Source organism: Muntiacus reevesi, chromosome 5 (assembly GCF_963930625.1).
Source record: "Muntiacus reevesi chromosome 5, mMunRee1.1, whole genome shotgun sequence".
NCBI classification, from domain to species: domain Eukaryota; kingdom Metazoa; phylum Chordata; class Mammalia; order Artiodactyla; family Cervidae; genus Muntiacus; species Muntiacus reevesi.
The window spans coordinates 64,098,357-64,113,690 of NC_089253.1; the positions used below are offsets into that span (position 1 = coordinate 64,098,357).

Genomic DNA, 15,334 nt, shown 5'->3' on the forward strand with positions numbered 1-15,334 from the left:
AACAGAAAAGAAAACAGTAATGCAAAAGGATTCAGAAAAGGAAGAAAATCAAAGGAGTCACTTCCAGTGAACAAAGAGAAAAGCACAACAGTGAACTTAAGACAGAACAGTGATAGAAATAAAAGTTAGGTCTATGGAGAAAAAATTTAAAAGAGTAAAGTTCTATGACCAAGTCATGTTTATTTGAAATTTGGAGAAAATGTGGGCAGGGAGAACTAATACTAAAAAGATGAATGTCAATGTTATCATCATAAAAACATACGAATATATTAGGAGACAAACTTACTCGAGAGCAGGAAAAGGCATTCTGGTACCCTGATGTTTCTGATCCTCTTCCCCTTGAGGTTACGAAGGAGGGTATCACATTTTCACTGCACTGAAATTCGGTGTGATTATGTAGCTTGTTTTAGTAACTGAAACCTATGTCACTCCTATGCTGGAAACACTTAAGAGCTGTTGGTGATCCTACAGGTTTTCTCTTCTAAAGCAGCAGTGATTATAAGGTGTTTTTGATGTAAAGATGCTGGAATGGCAAAGGTAAAACGTCCCTGGGCTCCAGTGTGACTACCTGAAGGGCAGCTGCCCTGGAGAGTCACCAGAAGCTTGCTCTTAGATTTTGTATGAAAAAATAACAGCCTTGTATTATGCCTGACTACTGGAGTTCTGCTAAATTATAACTAACTCAACTAATGAACAGTAAAAACTGTATTACCCGTAAATCATATGGAGGCCTGCTCTACTATGGCAATGAGATATTATTTTAAACTGGGAAATGACTTCAACTTAAACTATTTATTACAGTAATAATACTTTTGGTAAAATAATTCTTTAATATGAAGAAAGGTTTATTTCCTGCTATCCTCTAGTTTTCTTTCATTTTTTAACCTAGTGTAACTTATTAAAAGATGTTGTATGGTTATCTATATGATAATATTTTATTACTGGTTTAACAGAAGCACAGTAATATGTAAAACAAGTTTGTCTTCAGATTTGCAGGTTTGCAAACCCCACTTCATATGTTCAGAGACACTAATCCAACTATTGAGAAACAGCAATCACTCTATACACATAATGGAGCAATTGGCGAGTCAAAGATTCATAAATTAATTTATTGTATTACAAATGGTAAATACCCAGAATGCTTAACAAATAGTATTACCATTTTTTATTCTTTGCAGGAAGCCAAAATGTTCATAATATTTTATTAACACTTACATCATTAAAAAGATAATCCAGGTTAAATTAACCATTTTAAAATTATATTCGGAAACCTCTGAATCAACTAAAGAATGTGATTATTTTATTTATACTTCTATAACACTTTCATAAAACTTTACAAAACCAGACTGTGCATCTCCTTTGTCGAATGGTATAGAACTCATACGGACAAAACCCAACCTATTGTTTCTTCTAAACTTCTCCCCACCAGAAATTTAATAGATCCATCATTGTTTTTCTGAATAGGCTCTTGGTTGCAGCCCTCAAAGGTTCTGATTTTATTGAAAGCAGTGTTTTGGAAGGCAGGGTTTGCCTTCTGATCCACCTACTCTGCAATCTTCCTTTAACCAAGTTCAATAAGCACAACATCATGACCGCTCTATTATAATACAATCCCCAAGTGCTGAGCACCCTTAGAGAAAGCGAAATAATGTCCTGGAATCTTTCTCATGGTACAATTCTATTCTTCTCATATCTTATTAGTTGGTTATTCCAACACTTCACTTGTGTTTATATGCCTTTCTTGTCTCTTTAAATGCATTTCAAACTCACCAACTGCTCTATTACATGTATAGAGTGATCGCTATTTCTCAATAAATATTTGAATTAGTGTCTCTGAACATACAAAGTGGAGTTAGTAAAGTTGCAAATCTGAACAAACTTGTTTTACATATTGTCTCTGCACTCTCAGAAAGGCTATTGTAACTCCCACTGTTCAGAAAATACCAAGATTCACCAATATTCAGCATTTCTTATCACCTACATACTGTATTTGTCTTTTTTATATCTTCCTTCTGTTTCTCTGGAAGAAGCATGTGTCTTCACAGAGTTCATATTCTCCCTCTGCCAATCTTTGATGTCTTGCTAACTCAATGATCTACTTAACCTATAATTCTTCAACTACTCTTTCTATACTAGTGTTTTTCTTCCTAAATGTTAAATTAAGAGAAATATAAACTTAAATTGCTATCCTCTCTCTTACTTTCCAGCAAAATTCCTGGACAAAAATGTATCTACATTCTGTGCTCCAATTTCTCATCTATAATTCATTTCTGAAAAAAGGCTGATTTTTATGAAATCTGGATTATTAAGACAACACAGACAGTGCTTTACCAATAAGCCACATCTGAACAAAATATGTGGATAATTTCTAGTCTTTATCTTATTTTCTCTATTATACTGACTAAACTCTCCTTCATATAATTTCTCTATACTGTTTCTTCTATGGCAATGATTTCAAACAGCTTTATTGTTTCATATACTGTAGTCCTCTATTGCACATATTCATCTGTGTCCAGTGGCTCAGTGGTGTCCAACTCTGAGACCCCATGAACTGTAGCCTGCCTGGTTCCTCAACCCATGGGATTTTCCTGGGAAAAATACTACAGTGGGTACCATTCCTCCTCCAGGGGGATCTTCCTGTACCAGGGACTGAACCCTTCTCTCCTGTGTCTCCTGCACTGAAGTCAGATTCTTTACCACTGAGCCGAGGGGGCAGTCATCAGTTCATCCCTGATATATTGACGTAACTCAGACAGCTATCTTCAGATTTTAGATATTCTTATGCTACTTATGTGTCTGGTTCATAAAGTTTTATATTACCTCTACTTTCTTATGCATAACTATTAATAGGCATTTATTTTTTACAAAGTGCGACCATCTTTGGGGTGGCAGCATGGTGGAAACTATTACAAAACAAGTGCCCCTGTCTTCAAAGTCCACCAGCAAAAAAAGAAAAAAAAAAATGTCAGCTAGGATGCTAAATAGTTGAAAATTGCATTATTGGCTGCACTTATTAGACTGGTTTTATTTTTAATAGGAATTTCTCATTTCTTCTGCTATCAGTTATTTACTCTCAAATATTAAAAAAAATAATTGTCACAATATCTTTAGCAGGTTGGTTATATAACCTCTAATATGAATCAGGCTTCCCTGGTGGCTCAGACGTTAAAGAATCTGCCTGCAATGCAGGACACCCAGGCTTAGTTCATCAGTTATAATAAATGTACCACTTGGGGTGGGATATTGATAACTGTGGAAGGCTGTGCATGTGTGGAGACATGAGTATAGAGGTAATCTTTGTATCTTCCTCTCAAATTTGCTGTGGACCTAAAACTGCTCTAATTTTCTTTTAGATAGAAGGCAGATTAATTTTTGTCTAGGGAGTAGAATGTGAAAGTGATAGTGTTAATCACTCAGTCGTGTCCAACTCTTTGCGAATCCATGGACTGTAGCCTGTCTGGCTCCTCTGTCCATGGAATTATCCAGGCAAGAATTCTGGAGTGGGCACCCATTCCCTTCTCCAGGGTACCTTCCCAACCCAGGGACTGAATCCAGGTCTCAATGCAGGCAGATTTTTATCATCTGAGGAGTAGAAATGGGAATGCAGAAGAGCAGAGGAAATGTTTGCAGGGGTCAGGAAAATGTTCTAAAACTGGATTGTGGTGATTGGTTTCACTCCTATGAGAAATTACTGAAAAAATTTAAAATCTCTGAATTATATTAAGACAGTAGAATGAGTGAATTTATGGTTTGGAAGTTATGCCTCAATAAAGCTGTTTTAATAAAAGGGAGAACATAAATTCTTTTTAAAAAAAGGTGAAAAAGTGATTAAATATTTTGATTGTTCAGAGGCTTAATTACTTTCTTGTTGAATCTTTCAAAGAATTTTGAAGCTTGAAAATGTCATGCATGTGTTCTCTCACAAAAATATACACTGTTTTAATTTTGGGGGGCATTACATTTTTTGTCAGCAAATAGCTTTCAGTATTGCAGCAACTTGCAAGAATTTTTGGAAAGAGAAACTCACCTAAACTTTCTCTTAAAGATATCTTAAAAAATAATGGGTGATAATAGATTTACAACAACAGCAACAACAACAACAAAACAACCCTGTGCACCGGAGAGAATATTGTTTTTAAATAATTTTCTGGAAATGTTCCAATACTAGGCAATTTTCTTGCTTAAAGGGTTTAGCTGACATCTCATTAAACTTATAGAAGCTGTAAGATTTTACCAGAATGAAGAATTCCCAATTGTGTAATATTGTTTTTGTTTAGTTGCTGAGTCATATCCAACTCTTTACAACCCCATGGACTGAAGCACACTAGGCTTCCCTGTCCTTCACTATCTCCTAGAGTTTACTCAAACTCATGTCTATTGATTTTGTGATGTTATCCAACCATCTTATCCTGTCATCCCTTTCTTCTCCTGCCTCCTCCTCCCATCTTTCCCAGCATCTGGGTATTTTCTAATGAGTCAGTTCTTCTCATCAGGTGGCCAAAGTATTGGAACTTCAGCTTCTGCATCAGTCCATCCAATGAATATTCAGGATTGATTTTCTTTAGGATTGACTAGTTTGATCTCCTTGCAGTACAAGGAGCTCTCAAGTCTTCAACACCACAATTTGAAAGCATCAGTTCTTTGGCTCTCAGGCTTCTTTATGGTCCAACTCTCACATCCAGACATGTATACTGGAAAAACCATGGCTTTGATTATGTGGAACTTTGTCGGAAAAGTGATGTCTCTACTTTTTAATATGCTGTCTAGGTTTGTCATAGCTTTCCAACCAAGAAGCAAATGTCTTTTAATTTCATGGCTACAGTCACCATCTGCAGTGATTTTGGACCCAAGAAAATAAAATCTGCCACTGTTTCCATGTTTTCCCCTTCTATTTGCCATGAAGTGATGGTACTGGATGCCATAATCTTAGTTTTTTGAATGTTGAGTTTTAAGCCAGCCTTTTCACTTTTCTCTTTCACCTTCATATCTGAGGTTGTTGATATTTCTCCTAGAAATTTTGATTCCAGCTTGTGCTTTATCCAGTCCAGAATTTTACATGATGTACTCTGCATAGAAGTTAAACAAGCGGAGTAACGTTACACATCTTTGTTGTACTCTTTTCCCAGTTTGGAGGCAGTCAGTTGTTCCATGTTTGGTTCTGACTTTTGGTTCTTGACCTGCATACAGATTTCTCAGGACACAGGCTAGGTGGTCTGGTATTCCCATCTCTTTAAGAATTTTCCACAGTTTGTTGTGATCCACACAGTCAAAGGCTTTAGCATCGTCAATGAAGCAGAAGATATTTTTCTAGAATTTTATTGCTTTCCCTATGATCCAACAAATGTTGGCAATTTCATCTCTGTTTCCTCTGTCTTTTCTAAACCCAGTTTGTACTTATGAAAGTTCTAGGTTCACATACTGCTGAAGTCTAGATTGAAGGATTTTGAGCATTACTTTGCTAGCATGTGAAATGAACACAATTGTACACAGTTTGAACATTTTTGGCATTGCCCTTCTTTGGGAGAAGGCAATGGCAACCCATTCCAGTACTCTTGCCTGGAGAATCCCATGGACAGAGGAGCCAGGTAGGCTGCAGCCCCTGGGATCACTAAGAGTTGGACACGACTGAGAGACTTCACTTCTTCTTTGGGATTGGAATGAAAAGTGACTTTTTCAACCTGTGGACACTGATGAGTTTTCCAAATTTGCTGACATATGGAGTGTAGCACTTTAGCAGCAGCATCTTTTAGGATTTTAAATAGTTCAGTTGGAATTCTATCACCTCCACTAGCTTTGTTCATAGTAATTCTTCCTAAGGCCCACTTGACTTCACACTCTAGGATGTCTGGCTCTAGATGCGTGACCACACCATTGTGGTAATCTGGTTCATTGAGACCATTTTTTGTATAGTTCTTCTGTGTCTTCTTGTTACCTTTTCTTAATCTCTTCTGCTTCTGTTTGGATTCCCTGGTGGCTCAGATGGTAAAGCATCTGCCTGCAATGAGGGAGACCTGAGTTCAACCCCTGGATTAGGAAGATCCCCTGGAGAAGGAAATGGCAACCCACTCCAGTACTCTTGCCTGGAAAATCTTATGGAGAGAGGTACCTGGTTGGCTACAGTACATGGGGTCACAAACAGTCGGGCATGATCAAGTGACTTCTTGGTCTGCCCCTGTTAGATCCTTATCAATTCTGTCCTTTATCATGCCCATCCTTGCATGAAATGTTCCCTTGATAGCTCCACAGTGCTTGGTCACATCCAAGTCTTTGTAACCCCATGGACTGTAGCCCGACAGGCTCCTCTGTTTATGGAATTCTCTGGGCAAGAATAATGGATCCCCTTCTCCAGGGGATCTTCCCAACCTTGCTGTTTTATGCTCCATAAATTTGGACAAATGTATATGACATGTACCATCATTTTAATATCATACAAAGTCTTTTCACTCTCCTGAATATCTCCTGTGCTTTGCCTACTCATCTCTCTCCCCTAGCATTTGGCAACTACTGATCTTTTTACTGTCTTTATAATTTTACCTTTTCCAGAATGTCACATGGTTGGAATCATACAGTAAATAGCATTTTCAGATTGGCTTTTTATCTTAGTAATATGCATTTACATTTTCTTCCTGTCTCTTCATGGCTTGGTGGCTAATTTCTTCTTAGCACAGAATAATATTCTATTGTCTCAATGTGCTAAAGTTTATTTATTTATTTGCCTATGAAGGACATCTTGGCTACTTCCATGTTTTGACAATCATGAATAAAACTGCTTTAAATGTTAATGTGCAGGTTTTTATGCAGCTCCGAGTTTGCAACTCATTTAGATAAATGCCAAATTGCTCTTACTTCTTTTTGATTAAAAAATAATATTGTAAATATTTTGTTTAACTAAAAATTAAACTACATAAGCCACATAGGAGAACTAGAATGGATAATATGTCAAAAATAAGCAATATTTTTACCTTTATTTTTATATAAGTAAATAATAGTCTATCTTTCCTTCCTTAATGGATTCATTTGCATAGTGTGCTATGGTAAGTACTACTCTAAATTCTGTCTGGGAACTATAAAAACATCAGTGTCATCACATAATTTTCATCTCCTTAAGTAATTTAAGATTTTCCAGTACTTTTGAGCATAACATTTAATCTCTTTAGCTTAGCAAATAATGGTGTCAATATATGGATTTTTAAAAAAGTATTTTCATGTTTTTTTCCACTGACCTATCTGCAATTTATCCCTCAGCTTTCCATATACCAAGTTATTTGTAATTTCTTCAAAAAACTCTTACAGCTGAAAAGCTGTACATGCCCTTTGCTACGCCAGTAACTCTTCCTGTATCAATAAATTCATTATCTAGCTACTTCTCAACTAGAAAAAACTGTCCAAGCATCTAAAATGTTTTTAAGAGACATTCTTTTTAACCTGGTTGTGAGTTAAATACCTGTAATGTGCTTTCTTGAACACTATCCTGCATCTTTCACATATATAACACTGAAATTTATTGATTTATTACATTGTATCCTCTCCCTTCTAGGCAAAGTGCCTAAATAATATTTGATTTTTAGCAAATTAAAATTTCTCCTCTTCCTATTTTCATGGGTTTATGTTGAGGCAAGATGCTAAGCACAATAGTTGTATCTTATCAACTAGGTGACATTTCATTGCCAACAATCTAATATTGAAACTCTCACTAAGTTTATTCTGGGAAGATGACAATCTTCTAATTCCCAGAAAAATGGCCACCTCCCTAACCTAAGTTTCAGTTTGGGACTGCTGACTATAATCTTTAAGTATGATAAGTAAAATACAGAGAACAAATTTTAGAGCCTAGAAAGCAGACTTCTTATTTTATTTCCCAAACTGTATGCAATAACTTTTACCAGACCTGCATTAGGTCACTGGAAGAGATTACCCTTAGCATAAAGGGCATATTAGGTTGTTTATAAATGTTTAAGAAAAAGGTAGTATTAATGTCTTTGCAAATTAGTATAACTTATCTTTATAAATAAGCAAATAAACAAGGCATATTTTAAATACCTAAACATTTTGAGTCACTTATATTAGCTGAAACTACTTTTTTTCTTTGTATGATTTTTTTCACACAGAGTAATTGTACTGATATTACATTTAGCCTCTCTTAGTACAATTATATTTCAATTTATGTCATTAAGCAGCAAATATCATCAGAGTAGTGCTTGATTTGCATCAGAAATCATTATGGTATTAAATTGAGACTTCTTTGACCTGGCTTCAAAAATTACCTGCCCTTTTCTCAAGATACACAATGCACATATCAATAAAAATAAGGCTGTTTCAATGTTCTGTATTTTATGTGCTTACTCTGAATTTATGGCTCAAGGCTTTCCTCTTGTCACATAACTAAGTCATTTTTTTTAATATATATTTTTTCCTCTGTGTTCATGTGTCTAAAAATAATTTGAACTCTTAAGCTCTCTCTTACAGAATTTCAAGTACATAATACATTGGCATTAATATAGCCACCATGCTGTACTTTAGAATTCAAGAATTTACTGTGTAAATTTGTTGTTGTTGTTCAGTCGCCTAGCTGTGTCTGACTCTTGAGATGTCATGGACTGCAGCACGCCAGGCCTCTCTGTCCCTCACCATCTACCAAAGTTTGACCAAGTTTCTGTCCATTGTATCAGTGATGCCATCCAGCCATCTCATCCCCTGATGCCCTCTTCTCCTTCTGCCCTCAATTTTTCCCACCTTAAGAGACTTTTCCAATGAATCAGATGTTTGCATTGGATGACCAAAATACTGGATCTTCAGCTTGAGCATCAGTCCATCTAGTGATTATTCAAGGCTGATTTCCCTTAAGGTTGAATGGTTTGATCTTAGTGCTGTCCAGGAGACTCTCAGGAGTCTTCTCTAGCCCCACAGTACGACATATGTAACAAACCTCTGCTCATTTCCCTGCCCCAACTCCTGACAACCACCATTCTATTCCCTATCTTTTTAAGTTCAGTTTTTTAGATTCCAAAAATATGGGTGACTGTTGTTCAGTCGCTCAGCTGTGTCCATCTCTGCGATCCCATGGACTTCAGCACGCTAGACTTCCCTGTCCGTCATCATCTCCTGGAGCTTGCTCAAACTTGTGCCCATTGAGTCGGTGATGTCATCTAGCCATCTGGTCCTAGGTCATCATCTTCTCCTCCTCCCTTCAATCTTTTCCAGCATCAGGGTATTTTCTAATGAGTCAGCTCTTCACATCAGGTGGCCAACATATTCCAGCTTCAGCCTCAGCATCAGTCCCTCCAGTGAATATTCAGGGTTGATTTGCTTTAGGGTTGACTGGTTTGATCTCCTGCAGTCCAAGGGACTCTTAAGAGTCTTCTCCAACACCACAGGTCAAAAACATCAATTCTTCAGCCCTTGGCCTTCTTTATGGGCCAACTCTCAAATTCATATATGACTACTGGAAAAAAAACATAGCTTTGAATATACAGACCCATGTTGGCAAAGTAATGTCTCTGCTTTTTAATATGCTGTCTAGGTTTCTCATAGCTTTTCTTCCAAGGAGCAAATGTCTTTTATGTTCATGGCAGCAGTCACCATCTGCAGTGATTTTGGAGCCCAAGAAAATCAAGTCTGTCACAGTTACCATTGTTTCCCTGTGTATTTGCAATGAAGGAGTGCGACTGGATGCCATGATCTTAGTTTTTTGAATGATGAGTTTAAGCCAGCTTTTTCGCTCTCCTCACTCCAATATTCTTGGGCTTCCCTTGTGGCTTAGTTGGTAAAGCATCTACCTGCCATGTGGGAGACCTGAGTTTGATCCCTGGGTTGGGAAGATCCCCTGATAAAGGGAAATGCTACCCACTCCCACTCCAGTATTCTTGCCTGAAGAATCCCATGGACGGAGGAGCCTGGTAGGCTACAGTCCATGGGGTCTCGCAAATAGTCAGACACGACTGAACGACTACACTTCACTTCAGGTTATTTCCACACCTTGCCTATTTTAAGTACACTTCAATGAGGATGGGAGAGCAAAATATCTCTTATAAGATACCGATTTTATTTTCTTTAGATATATAACCAGAAGTGGGATTGTGCATCTTATGGTAGTTCTATTTTTATTCATCTAAGAAACTTCTATCTTGTTTTCCCTAATGGCAGAACCAATTTTCATTATCATCAACAGCACACAATAATTCCCTTTTCCCCAACATCCTCACCAAAACCTGTTTTTTTGTTTTCTTTTTTTTAATGATAGTCACCCTAAAAGGAGTAAGGTGATCTTGCAGTGATTTTGGTCTGCATCTCCCTAATGATTAGTGATGCTGAGCATCTCATAAGATACCTTTTGACCATTTATGTTTTCTTTGGACAAATGTTTATTCAGGTCCGTTCCCCATTTTTTAATCAAATTGTTTTTTTGTTACTGAGTTACATGATATCCTACAATGTATTGTACACTTAAAATTTCCTGTGAGTAGATTTTAAGTTTTCTCACTGTATGCACACAAAAATATTAACTATATATGAGGTTATTGATATGTTAATTAGCTTGATTTTTGTATTCATTATACAAGATATACCTCAAAACATTTTATTGTTTACCTTAAATACATACAGTTTTTATTTGTTAATCATAAATAAATGAAGTTTAACATAAACAAAAATAAATAGAAAAGCACTATATGCTGATATGGATACATACATATGTATGTGTAGGCTTTTTATATGGTACATATTTGTAATATGAGGGGAAGAAAAATACTTTATTAGAGTGACTTTATTATTTTTATATCTAAATCATAGAACACTATACCAAATTTCAAGAACTCTATTTTAAATTGTACAGTTATTTTACTATCTAATTTGACCACTATTGATAAAATTATTTAAATTTAAATACTTTGCTTTAATATAATTGAAAATAATGAATAGCTTTTACTGAGAAAGTTATAACAACTTTAAAATATTAGTTTAATCATATAAACTCTTTCTTGTCTAATGTTTCACTGTTGCGTTATCTTTCATAGGTTCTGGGATCTTAACTCAGGGAGAAAATGTTGTTGCAATTTTTTGTGTCAAAAAAGTGCCAGGTGAGAGAAGTTCTTCCTGACAAATTGGATTTTCTGTTTCTCCGATTCCATGCATCATGCTATTTTTTCACCCCTGCTGACATAGTTTGTGATAGATATTCTATTTTTTATTGTGATTTTTCTTCTTTTTCTTTTCCTTCCTTAATATCTTTAAGACAGTTTTCCAAGCCAATGACTCATGAAACTGAAGTGTCTATTTCTCATCTAACATACGATTTGCCTGTTGTAGTCTGGCTAAATTAGTATTCAACTCTTACAAAATCCTCATGAAGAAGTAATTTTGCGCACTTCAATAATATGCATCCCAGCTCTTTGTTGGCATACGTTCTTCCTTACTTTATCATGGAATGTAATTTGTTCCTAAGCATTAGTTCTTGGATTTTGTTTTCAATATATTGGTCTATTTTCAATACCAGAGCTAAATTCTTCCCCCGCCCTCCTCCACAATAAGCAAAGAAATAACATTCAGAATAAAAAGAGAAATTCAATTCCCAGTTACCACATATTCCACATTACTTGATTCTCTAGTTAGTCTAGTGCTTGTTTCTGATAATGGCACTAATAAGCAATTAGTATGTATGTATTTATCCACATCAACATATAGTGCTTTTCAATTTGCTTACTAGTGCCATTGTGTGCCTAATATATCAAGCTCAGAATAACAGGGCATTTTCTAAATAAATTAATTTTTAAATATCATTTTATAGTCAAATTGGTCATTAAAGAACACAATGTAGATGTTTGTAAACATATGTATTTGTCCACTATATGTTATTTTATAACACATTTGTAATGTGTCTTAGCCATGTGTTAAATACTTTTACTTAAACTGGTTGTTTTTCACAATAACTAAATGAATTAGCAACATCTTAGTGGCAATAAAACAATCATTTTTTTTTTATGTGCAGGAAGTCCATGAGTCACCTAGGAAGAATTGAATGGCTGAACCTGAAATCCCCAAGACTAGAGGATCCACTTTAAAGATAGATCCAGAAGAAGAAAAAAAAAAGGCTCATTTGGGACTCTCAACTGGAGGACACATATTAATGAGTATAATGTATATCTGTCATCTGCATATCTGAAATATTTGAAAGCTAAGTGTATGGTCTCATTTATTTTCAGGTGAGGGAAATGGTGCTCAGAGTTTTTATAGAACTTGTGTTAAGACTATTGGGCAAGTAATATAACAATCTCTTTTCAAATTCTGGTAGATTCAACTCAAAGTCTATTTTGCTTTCAGAAAAGTAGAGTTCAAATCAGTGAAATATATTATCAAAAATTGAAGACAGCATTACAGCCCATTCCTGCACTCACTCCATGATATGGACATGCTTTTCAAGACAAAGCAGGGTCTTGAATATTAAGAGTATACACACTTGTAAAATACAGTGAGAGTCATTTTTGTTTTCAAGCTATAACGTACCAGAATCATTTCTTAGTTAAGCATCATGTGTAGCTTGCTCCATAGCACTCGCTCCATAGCACTCAAGATCAAGACTGACCATGTTAATTTATTTTTACAGAATAAATGACAAAGGATTTCGGCCACTAACTACCAGAGGCAGCAAGCCCATTACATCCTCTAGACGATCTTCTGTCTTCTAGATAGTTGATAAAACAATGATTGCGAATGGTTCAAGTAGTGTTAGTCGCTCAGTCATGTCTGACTCTTTGCGACCCCAAGAACTGTAGCCCGCCAGGTTCCTCTGTCCATGGAATTCTCCAGGCAAGAATACTGAAGTGGATTGCCATTCCTTTCTCCAGAATGGTTCAAAATGATACCTTATTTCTCCTCTCAAAGGCTGGCTTTATGTGTACCTGCCAGAACTCTGCACTTTCACGTGAATCTACTCCATCACATTCATCCTGGAGGAGTTTCTAGAAATACTGTTACTGTTTTGGCTCAGCATGGCAATCTGAAGGAAGAGGGTACAGGCTGAACCAAAACTTTGTTCAGTTCAAATGAAAATGCACCTGGTTTTGGAACACTCAGCTGAAGGTTTTGGTCTCTAGATCTTTAAGGTGATTTTCTCTGACTTAAATTCCTAAATCTTATGTTTTACTAACTTTATATAGTTCAAAATAGTGCTGATATAATTGAAATGGAATCAGATAATAATCCAGCATGAGCTTTGAATCCATATCAAGGAAGAGCTTTATCAAATTTTAGGACCATATGGTAAAAAGATAGATATCAATTAGCAGTCAAGGACTACTTCATTGATGAGGATTTTAATTTTTAAAATACTCCAAAGTAAATATATTGCAAATAATACAATATAATTCTAATTTTTAAAAATCTATTAGCAAAGAGGAATACAACTGAAGAGACATGTGTGAATTCTGAACTGAATATTAGACTTTGAAAATAACTTTGCTTTGATTTCCAACTCATTATTCATTATAGATTTGTGTTGTGTTCAGCTGCTCAGTTGTGTCCAACTCTTTGCAACCCCATGGGCCATAACCCTCCAGACTCTTCTATCCATGGAATTTTCCAAGCAAGAATACTGGAGAGGATTGTCACTTCCTACTCCAAGGGATCTTCCTGACCCAGGGATTGAACCTGAATCTCTTGTGTCTTCTGCATTGGCAAGTGGATTCTTTACCAGTGTACCACCTATTCATTTATATCCAACCTGTGATACCTCACACATGGCATATGCAGCCCTGGTGAGTAATATTTAAATACTATTTCAGTATTGAGCTCCGTGACTCTCACGGACTCTTTTCACCTTAAGAAAATTCTTTCTTATCTGGCACATTATCTAGAAGTTTAAGGATACTGTCCATTTGGGGTTAGGATTTGAAGTTCAGCACTCAACTGCTGTGTTCAGTATGGCCTATTATTTTTTCTTCTTTTTCCATTGTTATCAGATCACCAAAATTAGAACACCTTAGGAAAATACCCTGGCAAAATTAATCCTTGTGTAATTAAGAATAAGGAGGAGTGCTATCCATTTATTTATGTATGTGTTTGTTTAATAAATACCTAGGTTTGATTCTCTTAATATCTATGAAATAGGCTCAGAGTACTTTGAAAAAGGTGGCATTCAGAGTGTCCAGTCATCATCAACTATAAATAATACAGTATACTTTATATTCATAAGAAATTTTACTGCAATGATGTCGTAATTTGCGTCTTACTCTGTTCTCAGCGACAGTTGCCTGCTGTCAGTAGGCTGGTTCAGAAGGGTGACGAAAGTTCTTACTGAGCAAGGCATAACCTGAAAAAAAAAAAAAAAAAGAAATTTTAAAATGAATGAGAATAACATGAGGAACAAAAATAATTCAGTTTTGCATTTTGTTCTATGCTATAAAAACAATTTATCCAAAGATTCTTATCGAATCTAGCTAATTGGCACTAAGTGCATGATGATTTTTAAAATAATATTCTAACCCCATCATGGCTTCCCTGGTGTCTCAGACAGAAAAGAACCCTCCTGCAATGTGGGAGACCTGGGTTCAATTCTTGGGTTGGGAAGATCCCCTGGAAGGGGGCATGGCAACCCACTCCAGTATTCTTGCCTGGAGAATCCCCATGGAGAGGAGCCTGGCAGGCTACAGTCCATGGGGTCACAAAGAATTGGACATGACTGAATAACTAAACACAGCACACAGCAATCCCATCATATACAGATTTTATTTTTAGCTTCTAAAATACATAAAAACATTTTTACATACTCTAATGGTAAGTGATTAACTAATGTGAAGTCTGCTTAAAATCAGATACATAAAAATAAACAGTGTGATAAGGGTAAAGAACAAAAACCACATTTTAATCAGGATTTATGATTCCCTTGGCATTAACTACTCATTATCTCAATTTCATTCAGTAGAACGAAAATATAAAATTATCAATGTAATTAACTTTGACTATGTAATATTTCTGTCTATAGTGTTATCAAATCAAGTACTACATATATTAACTAGAACTCAATGATTTTTTAAAAATATGTTACAATAAACAGTTTCCTCTATCTCAGGAAACATGTTAAGAGTGATTTTTATCCTTTCCTAGGTTTGAACCAAGCACCTAATACAAAACTGAAAATATCAAGAAGCCATGACAATAAAAGCTTATACACACACACACACACACACACACACACACACACACACACACGTACATAATCCTCTTATGTGTGAACATTCAACTTAAAAATTTTTTTCACAGACCTGGTTCCTCACTTTTAGAGATTCAAGAGAAAAGAAAAACTCAGGTACTGTGCCATGTTTTTTAAAAAATCACATTTCCA

General features: G+C 35.8%; 1 non-coding gene across 1 annotated transcript; it reads left to right on the forward strand.

The window, feature by feature from the left end:
* The first annotated feature begins 14,194 nt into the window (after positions 1-14,194).
* LOC136170110 (small nucleolar RNA SNORD16) lies at positions 14,195-14,293 on the forward strand. Its single transcript, XR_010663555.1, has one exon. It is a non-coding gene; the product is annotated as a small nucleolar RNA SNORD16 (small nucleolar RNA).
* Positions 14,294-15,334: the final 1,041 nt, after the last annotated feature.